The sequence below is a fragment of the Borostomias antarcticus genome (assembly GCF_949987555.1).
Source record: "Borostomias antarcticus genome assembly, chromosome: 23".
Classification (NCBI taxonomy): domain Eukaryota; kingdom Metazoa; phylum Chordata; class Actinopteri; order Stomiiformes; family Stomiidae; genus Borostomias; species Borostomias antarcticus.
In genome coordinates, this window is record NC_140256.1 from 10,262,217 (window position 1) to 10,271,225 (window position 9,009).

A 9,009-nucleotide genomic window follows, 5' to 3' on the forward strand; every position below is an offset into this window, starting at 1 on the left:
CACACACACTTTAGCATTTGGCAAATGCCCTAATTTACCGAGCTGTATGTGATCATATATTTCCACTGTCCACTGAGAGTGTCTGTTAGCGAGGATGCTAATTAGCAAACGATTAAGCTCTCACACAAAATACCTTCTTGAGATTAATTGGCATAGAAGTTTACAAGAGCTTCAGGCTCTGTAAATAATTTAGAATGAACAATAACACACCTTGTCACACATTGTCTTCATTTGTTAAAACACACATGAGGACACAGTCGAGAATGTGTTCTCTTTTCTCTTTCAAGATCAGTGACAGTGATGGACTCCAGGGTCCATAAAATGAATCAAGAATATGTATTTAAACATCAACAGTACATGTCAAACATTGCATTTAACCACCATTATGCAAACCTGATGTTGAGAATAATTACAGTAACCTCTGTTCACTGTCAAATCTACATTTATTTGACTCTCATTGACAGCACACTCAAAGCTCTCAGCTTGTCAGCAACAGAGACCAGCAGACATTATTTTCCTTGGAAAATGTAGCCTACCTTATCTAGTTTGTGTATTGCCCAGTACGTATAACTATTCATATGAACAGGGATATTTTTGTGCGTGGCTGGCCAGCCGCGCAGCTAGTATAGTGACAATGTTGGCCTGCATCTCTCTGTTGGCACCACAAGAGGCAGTAGTCCCAGCACACCAAAATCAACCTGTTGACCTACACTGCACAAGTATCGTAGTGGTCAGAGCATTGGACTCCCACCCGGGACACCAGGGTTCAAAACCTGGTGGGGATGAATTTATGGGACTATACCTCAAACCTCCACACGTTCATCCTTTCACTCCAACCTTTTTAATTCCACAAGAAGAGTAGTGGTCAGAGCATTGGACTCCCACGCGGGACATTCTCAGAGATTACCTATCTATGCTCTAGATGAGCGAAACGCCTCTAGTCTATATGTAGCTAAACAAACGCTGTTGGTTACGTTTCATACATCCGATGGACTTCCATTTCCACTTTAATGATACAGGCTACTACCACCTGGTGGTGTGAAGTTATTTAACCTCACACAAGCGCAGATTGGAGGTTCCACTTGGCTACTGGCCCAAACAGGAAACCTGTGTACCCCTACCTCTATGTGAGAGTAGGGTATTCTCCAAGGCAGGGTAAACTCTAAAAAGAGAAATCAAAAGCCCTAATGGTGTCTTCATTCCTTTCCTACTAAATTCTAAATATATACAGAATATACATTTACAAAAAACATACAGATTTACAAATACAAAGCAGTTTATTTGTTACATTGTAGCAATAAAGAGCAATAATTGAAGAGAGTTTATGTAAGTCGCTTATGAAAATGTAAGTACAATAAGAGTGTCTAATATACAGAATAGCAAATTACAAAAAATATACACGGAATCATGTATAATGTGAGGTGAAATGCTATGTAATTAACCACAAGAGGCAGTAGTCCCAGCACACCAAAATCAAGAAAGACACCAAAATCACCCAACTGATCTCCACTGCACAAGTAGAGTAGTGGTCAGAGCATTGGACTCCCACCCGGGAAACCGGGGTTCAAGACCCGGTGGGGAAGACTTTATGGGACTATACCCCAAACCTCCACATGTTCATCCTTTCACTCCAACCTTTACCCCTTGCCTTATAGGTCAGATCCTGTCTCAACCCCAACCCTTATTCTAGCCCCAACCCTTATTCTAACCCCAACCCACACTAGGGACTGGAAGAAGGACACCAAAACCAACCCTCCAGTCTCCAGTGCACAAGTAGAGTAGTGGTCAGAGCAATGGACTCCCAATCCTGAGACCAGCGTTCAAGACCCGGTGGGGATGACTTTATGTTATCATCAGTGTAACTGCTTTAGCCACTGACCGCTACCATTAATGTTATGGAAGCTGCTGCTAATTGTTGTGAGCTCATGAGCTAACTGGCTATCACGCTCTTATTGTTCTGGATTAGCATGGGAAGCATTGGAACTGATGTGTCCAGGCGACAAGACCAATCTTAATTTATCAGACATTATTTAATGTCATTTCAATTCACAGCTATTTTAGTGGCATGACTAGCTTCCGTCCTACCAGTCCTTAACAGAAACAAGCCAGCCACGCACATAAGCCAAGCTTGACCTGGCCTGGTTAGACACAAGGTGTCAGACTGTGCCTTGGTTCTCTTCTTGTATTGTGGTTAATGTGACCTGCACCTGTACTATCTGCTACACGTGTGTACACACCACACCACCTTGAACCACTGTAAAGGTAAGTGTGTTATTTGTTGTTTCCCCGAGGAGAAGTTCTTCTTAGGAAGACTTCGGAGAAGAGTTGCTGGCAGCCACAGTCATGCCCTGCAGGTCCCAGCCTGGCTGAGGACAGAGGGAGAGAGAGAAAGAGAGGGGGCTCTGTGGTCTGCTGTGGAAATGGAGCTCCCTGTCTGGGGCGTCTTGAAACTGCCCGCACTAAACAACATTTGCTGTTCCATCCTCTCCCCTCCGCTGAGGGGTCCGGGCCGGAAACTGTTCCAGTGAGCAGACAGTGGGGTTCGGAGGGAAGGGGGAGTTACAGGGCTTCCTCTCTGTGTGACCGTTCATGTGTTCAAACTGACTATGGGGACAGGTATGAGGGGTAGATGTCCAGGAACTGAGAGAGAGAGAGAGAGAGAGAGAGAGAGAGAGAGAGAGAGAACAACAACAACAGCAGCAAAGTGTAATGTATACTCCATGGTTCCAGTCTAGTTGGCTAACTGGTCTACTGCTGCCCCTGTTCTCTCTCCCCTGACCATGTGTAACAGCTAAGGGACTGTGGGGGGCTGCGTCAGAGGGTTGGGTGTGCTTCCCTACTTTATGCTGCTTTATGGCCTATCATGCTAATTCATACAGTAATTAGGCATCTGTTTAATGGGTTATTAGTGGCGGACCTCTAGTGTTTGGACTCAACAGATGCTCAGAAATTATGCGGACTATTCCTTTATTTTTGATGAGTCTGCAGGTATATGAGACAGTATATAATATGGCAATTTTCCAAGTGTGGCATTTATACACACACTCCTGATAACATACAGTATATGGTCTGAACTGTTTGTAGTGTTTGTAGTCTGTTTGTATATTTGCAATAAGGCCGATTATTTTGAATGACCTTTTGACCCTAGTAGCTCATCGTTCGAAGTTTGTAGCTTTTCACAAGTTGATTCATTTCTGCTGATGAATTGTGACAAGCAGAATCTTACAATCTTGCCAAGGCATGATATTGAGTGTCCTTACTGAACATGCAAAACAGGCTATTTAAGTTACTGTGGAGCTTATTTATTTCGTTAATTACACTGCTGAAATAGCATCACATCCTGGGACTTGGCACAGAAAGAGTGCTTGAGCCGGGGTGGAAAAACCCCCATCACAATTAGATTTATGCACAGCCTTCTTCTGAATTCTGGGCAGGTTTTCCGTTGGTGAAATTCCTGATGATCTGAGCCGGTCGGAGCGTGTGCTGGTTGCTGATGTGCCTGGCGGAACATCGGAGCGTTGGAGCCAGCCGGGCTGCTGCAGAGGACTCTGGGTAATAAGGCTGCAGATGAGCCCGGCCCAAAAACTGGATGGGGGTTGGGGAATTGTGTGTGACTGAGTGTAAGTGACTGTGTGTCTGTGTGTGTGTGTGACTGTACTGCATGTGTATGTTTGCTTGTGTGTGTGTGTGTGTGTGTGTGTGTGTGTGTGTGTGTGCGTGCGTGCGTGCGTGCGACTGTACTGCATGTGTATGTTTTCTTGTGTGTGTGCGAGTGTATGTGTGTGTCTACTGGCAATGTGATAGAGTGAGGGTACACTTTTTGTGCTGCGCCATCCAAAAACATACTTTCTAAACCGAGACCTTCAGTTGAACCTAAACAATCAGACACTTTGTGCTCTAGTCTAGACAGTTAACAAATACTGCTGTGATCCTTCAGGTGGGCTGCTACACTTTCAACAATGACATTAATCAATGTGAATCATTCATGGATGAAGCACTGTTGTGTAGATGTGTACAGACTGAGCACAACCCCCGCCCCCCCAAAAAAGAGGCATATTGACTTTCATCAAGCACACTCCACCCACAAACCAAACAATATCCGATATTTTTTTTTCACATACAGGTAGTCTATTGCAGGTCTTGCTTGTGTGTTTGCTTGTGCAGAGTTATGACGTGTGTGAGTTCATCTCTATGCAAGCTTGTTATAGTCAGGGTCCAGAACTTTGAATCTACCGAGGATACCGAAGATCTCAAAGGAGTGTAACGAGTCAACAATTCTGTCCGACATCAGGCTAAGCTTGTTAGTCCTCACTTACAGAATGCTCTGTCTCTCTCTTGCCTACTCTTACTGACATAGCCCTGTCCTCTCTCACCAGAGATCAGCTAGTGAGGCCAGGACAGGGCCAGCGAATGTGGTCTTACTAGCTCAGGATTAGATGAAGCTTATATGGGTAAGGGTGCCCTATAGCTGGTCTAACGTCTGACCCTCACCCCCTCTCGGGGTCTGGATGATGGATGGGTCAGGACAGAAGGTTCTAACATTCACTCCTCTCTTCCTTTACATCATGCCTGTCTATCGGGCCCTGCCCTCCTCCAATGTAAACAGGGCCATCAGAGGTCATTACGCAATGGGTAGGTGGACCCACTCTGTGCTTTCATGTCTTCAGGATGAGAGGTTTTATTACCACCTGTCTTTTATGGTCTCCTGTGCTTGCCTTCATCTGATCAACTTCTCCAAACAGGAAATGCGTAAAAACTTGAGTAGGATTAAGGACAGCAGCAGGCCTACTTTACTTTGGGCAATGTTGCATCTGTCTTCACTGACTCATAAAGTGCAGACTGTCTGAGAATGGCCGTCTGCTGGATGAGGTTTCAAGGATGGCCCATATGGGGGAAGCTGTGGTCACATGCTCGCACATTTGTTCAGAAACAGCAGGACAACCCAGACAAGACTCAATATCACTGAACATTCCTGAACATTCCTTTATACTTTCATGTTGACATCAGCCTAACATTCTACAAAGCACATTCATACAGAAAAAAGATAGTTTTTCATTTCATGCATTTTAACACTTTTTTTCTTTTTCCTTTACTGTGATTGGACGACAAGGCTGAGTGTGAGCAGTCTGTCAAGAAAGCTAGCTGGATAAGAGTAGTTTGGCATCGCCCGGTGGGCTCCCTGTGTCCATGCTTCACTGCCCTCAGTGAAAAGAGAGAGTGTTGCTCTCCTTCTTGTCCTTGCTGAGGTCTTTGGAAGGTGAACGGTAATTGCTGAGGGAGGATTAAGCCCGACAACAGAACAAAGCAGCTCTTTTGTTTTGCTAAGGTAACTCTTACCTCTGAGATGGTGCAGAGCTTCAGTCCACCTCACTGTAGCATGGTATTCAAACCTCAGACATGACCAATGAGTCGGAGATACCTTCATGTCTCTACGTATGTACTGATGTACTGTATAGTATGCATGCTGTGCCTCACCCTCATTAGCAGTGGTGTTCGCGCTGTGGTTATGACATCATGGCGGCAATATTGACTTTTACTGCTCGACCACAAAGCGAACCACGACGCCCTTTTGATGTCGGGATTCTTTCACTGTGACTTCATAATGCGGTGAGCTTAGGAAACCCCAAACAGCTTCTTCTCCATTGTTTGACTATTACCTTACTGTGGCAGTGAGATGGACAAACTCTTGGGTGGACACATGGAAAACACACACAAGTGCGCTCTCTCACACACACACACACACACACACACACATCTACACAAACACACACGCGTGCGTGCACACACATTTATGCACACATGCACATGAACACACAAACATGGACAACAAAAAGCCTACAGGAGAGAAGTCAACAACCTGACACTGGTGCCAGGAGAACAACCTCTCTGTCAAAATCACCAAGACCAAGGAGCTGATCGTGGACAATAGGAAGAGAAGAGAAAGGCTGGACCCAATCATCACCATCAGAGTCAACTGTAGAGAGAGTCAGCAACTACAAGTTCCTTGGTGTCCATGTCACTAGAGCCCCATTCCCATGATCAGTTTTGCCTGTGCCGGGTGAAGCAGAGTCGTGTTGAATTGTTTTCTGTTTTGATTATTAGTTTTCCGAGCCCTTCCCACTCCCATTTACCCAAAACCCACTGGTGCGGGTAGCAGTGACGTCAGATGAGCTTCATTACATTTTTCAGCATCCATGTTTAATTGTGTAGCCTAAACCATTGCACAAAAGCTGTCAGTTTGAGGATTTATTGTGACAATAAATTACAAATAAACAATTTGTTACTGTAAATGTTTAGCTGCAGCTTTCATTACATTACATTACATTACAGTCATTTGGCTGGCACTTTTATCCAAAGCAACTTACAATAATTGCATTTAATGTAGGAAAAGACAATGTATGCATCTCCTTTGTAAAACAAGTGACTAAGAGCATAATCTAGTGCTGAAGGCAAAGTGCAAGAATAGTAATCTAAAATACAATAGGTGCTTTAAGAGGGAGCATCGTGGTAGTACTTCTTGAAGAGATGAGTTTTGAGCCTGTGATGAAAGATGGCCAGCAACTCTTCTGTCCTGACGTCAGTGGGCAGTTCGCTCCACCACTGCGGGGCCAGGAGTGACGGGGAAACCAGCCACCCTGAGGTGGGGGTGGAGGGTTTGACCATGGCCTGGAGGTATGGTCAAACGTAGCCTACCCATGGGCATAGAATTTAGGGGGGGACACTGGGCACATGTCTCCACCAATATTCAGAGACCAGCAATAATTTGGTAGCCTACATAAGCACTAGCCAAACCACTCTTGAGCTGCATGTCCACTCACACAATTGACTTTGAAATTGAGAGTTGAACATGTTTTTGAATGATTTTTCAAGATGCCCATCCACATCCATTGTATGACCAAAACGGTGGTAGAGCAATTATCAGACTTTCTCAAAAATGCTAGTTTGTCAATGTTTTGATCTGAACCATTGTATATGATCATAAGTAACCTTAAAACAGGGCTAAACATGCATTTTCCCTTTACTACTCCTTTAATGAAAATGTACACAGCAAACAGCAACATTCACTAACATGTGTGAAGAAAATGATTACCAAGGGGAAAGTCATTGGTAGGCTATTGATCATAAAACATTGTCTTTTAAACACTGTAGGCTTAGGCTATATAAAGTCGTTTTTTAACCATCAGTTAGTGCACATGTGGGCAAAATGCCTAATCATTAGTTCAGGAGGTTGAAAAACTAGCCATCAGGATATAAGGTTGAGGAGCTGGAACCAATCATTTGACTTACTTTTGTTTAATAATGGATGTAACAATAAAGAATCTTAAACTGTGCTGCTTTAGGTCGGATGGTGGAAACCAGAGTTTTTGGAGAGTGTGGTTTGGAAATATACAGTTGAGGTAAAAGCAAGGATTTTGACTGTGATAATCAGTCCAGTATGCTCATATCTAAAACGTGTGTGTTTGTGACATAGAGGAGACAGAAAGACGGAGAGGAGGGGTGATTGTGAGATGACAATATGTTTATGTGAAACTGGAATTGTTTTGTGTCTTGTAGTTCTGCGTCGAGAAAATTAAAAAGACGCCCGGTTGTCGGATCTTTCGACACCCGTCTAGGTCTACAAAAGGCCTAACCAGCATTGTTTGCAAAGCAGAAAAATATCAAAGGATCTGCACCAGATTAGGGTTGCCAACTGTTCCCACTGTGGCTTCCTGTTTTGCTGCAGGAATTCTCTGTGTGAGTACTAAAGCACACAACTGCAGCATTCTACCAAGGTTAACTCTTTCATCACCATACACACAATCTCACAAAGGAAGGAAAAGGAAGAGATGCATCGTTTTTCTAATGGGTATTATTATGCAATATCCAGACCAGTTCACAGAAAACTATACACACTTTTTCCAAGAAATGCATTTGTGACCCTTTCTGGGAAGCCTGTGCTAAACCCTGTGCAGGCAGATACTCATAGTGGCCCTCATTTATCTAAGGAGCGCAGATCCAAGCGCAGATCTGATCGCAGAAATGATGGTATGACAGCGTCCACGTGTGATCTATCAAACATTTGTATGCCGCCAATCCCATCGTACGAATGATTGGGCATTGTAAATGTGGCGGATGAAAACAATTGTCATTTAAATATCACACCCCTACATATTCTGGCCTCGCCCCTGTAGTTTACGGCATAGAGATACGAAATAAGGCCAAAACGAGAGGTGTGTCTGACTCTCGTCCAATAAAACTCTTCACTCTCCATGGAAAGATTCTGGAAAACCATAAACATATAACACTGCTCAAGAGCCCTTCTGGCATCTAGAACATCCCCCCCCCCCGGAAAAAAAAATCACAAAAAATCAAACATATTGTGCATCACACATAATTATTCCTGCATAAGCATAATTATCTCTGAGACAATTAATTGTTTAGCAACATGTGTTGTTACAGGTTGTAGATGACTGTCAAAGCTCTTATTTAAATAAGTGACTGAAGCCTACCCATTGCTTTCCATTTGTTAATTTTGATTGCTAGTAATTATGTCACCAGTGCAATGATGATTGATGTAACATTAATTTCACTTTCTTTGTAAGACTTGTAATCCTGCATATAGTCTAAGTAGGCTCAAAATAAAAGCAAAATTACTTTTAGGCTACTCCAAACAACTGTTTTCCTCGTTGTTTGCGAACAATTGGAAAATACCCATTTATTAAGGGATAAATAACACATAGAAACATATAATATTTTGCTATAGGGTAGGCTACATATTTTGGAGTGATGGTTAGTCCTATGTGCCTGCGCTGCGCTTAGATGCCAGTCAGAATCAGTCTCATGACAATTCTCAAAGTTGCGTACACAAGCTGAGACTTGGATGTACTGTATGTGTGGCTGTCTCTCAGCATCTGGTTCCCCATCCATCCATCCATCCATCCATCCATCCATCCATCCATCCATCCATCCATCCATCCATCCATCCATCCATCCATCCATCCATCCATCCATCCATCCATCCATCCATCC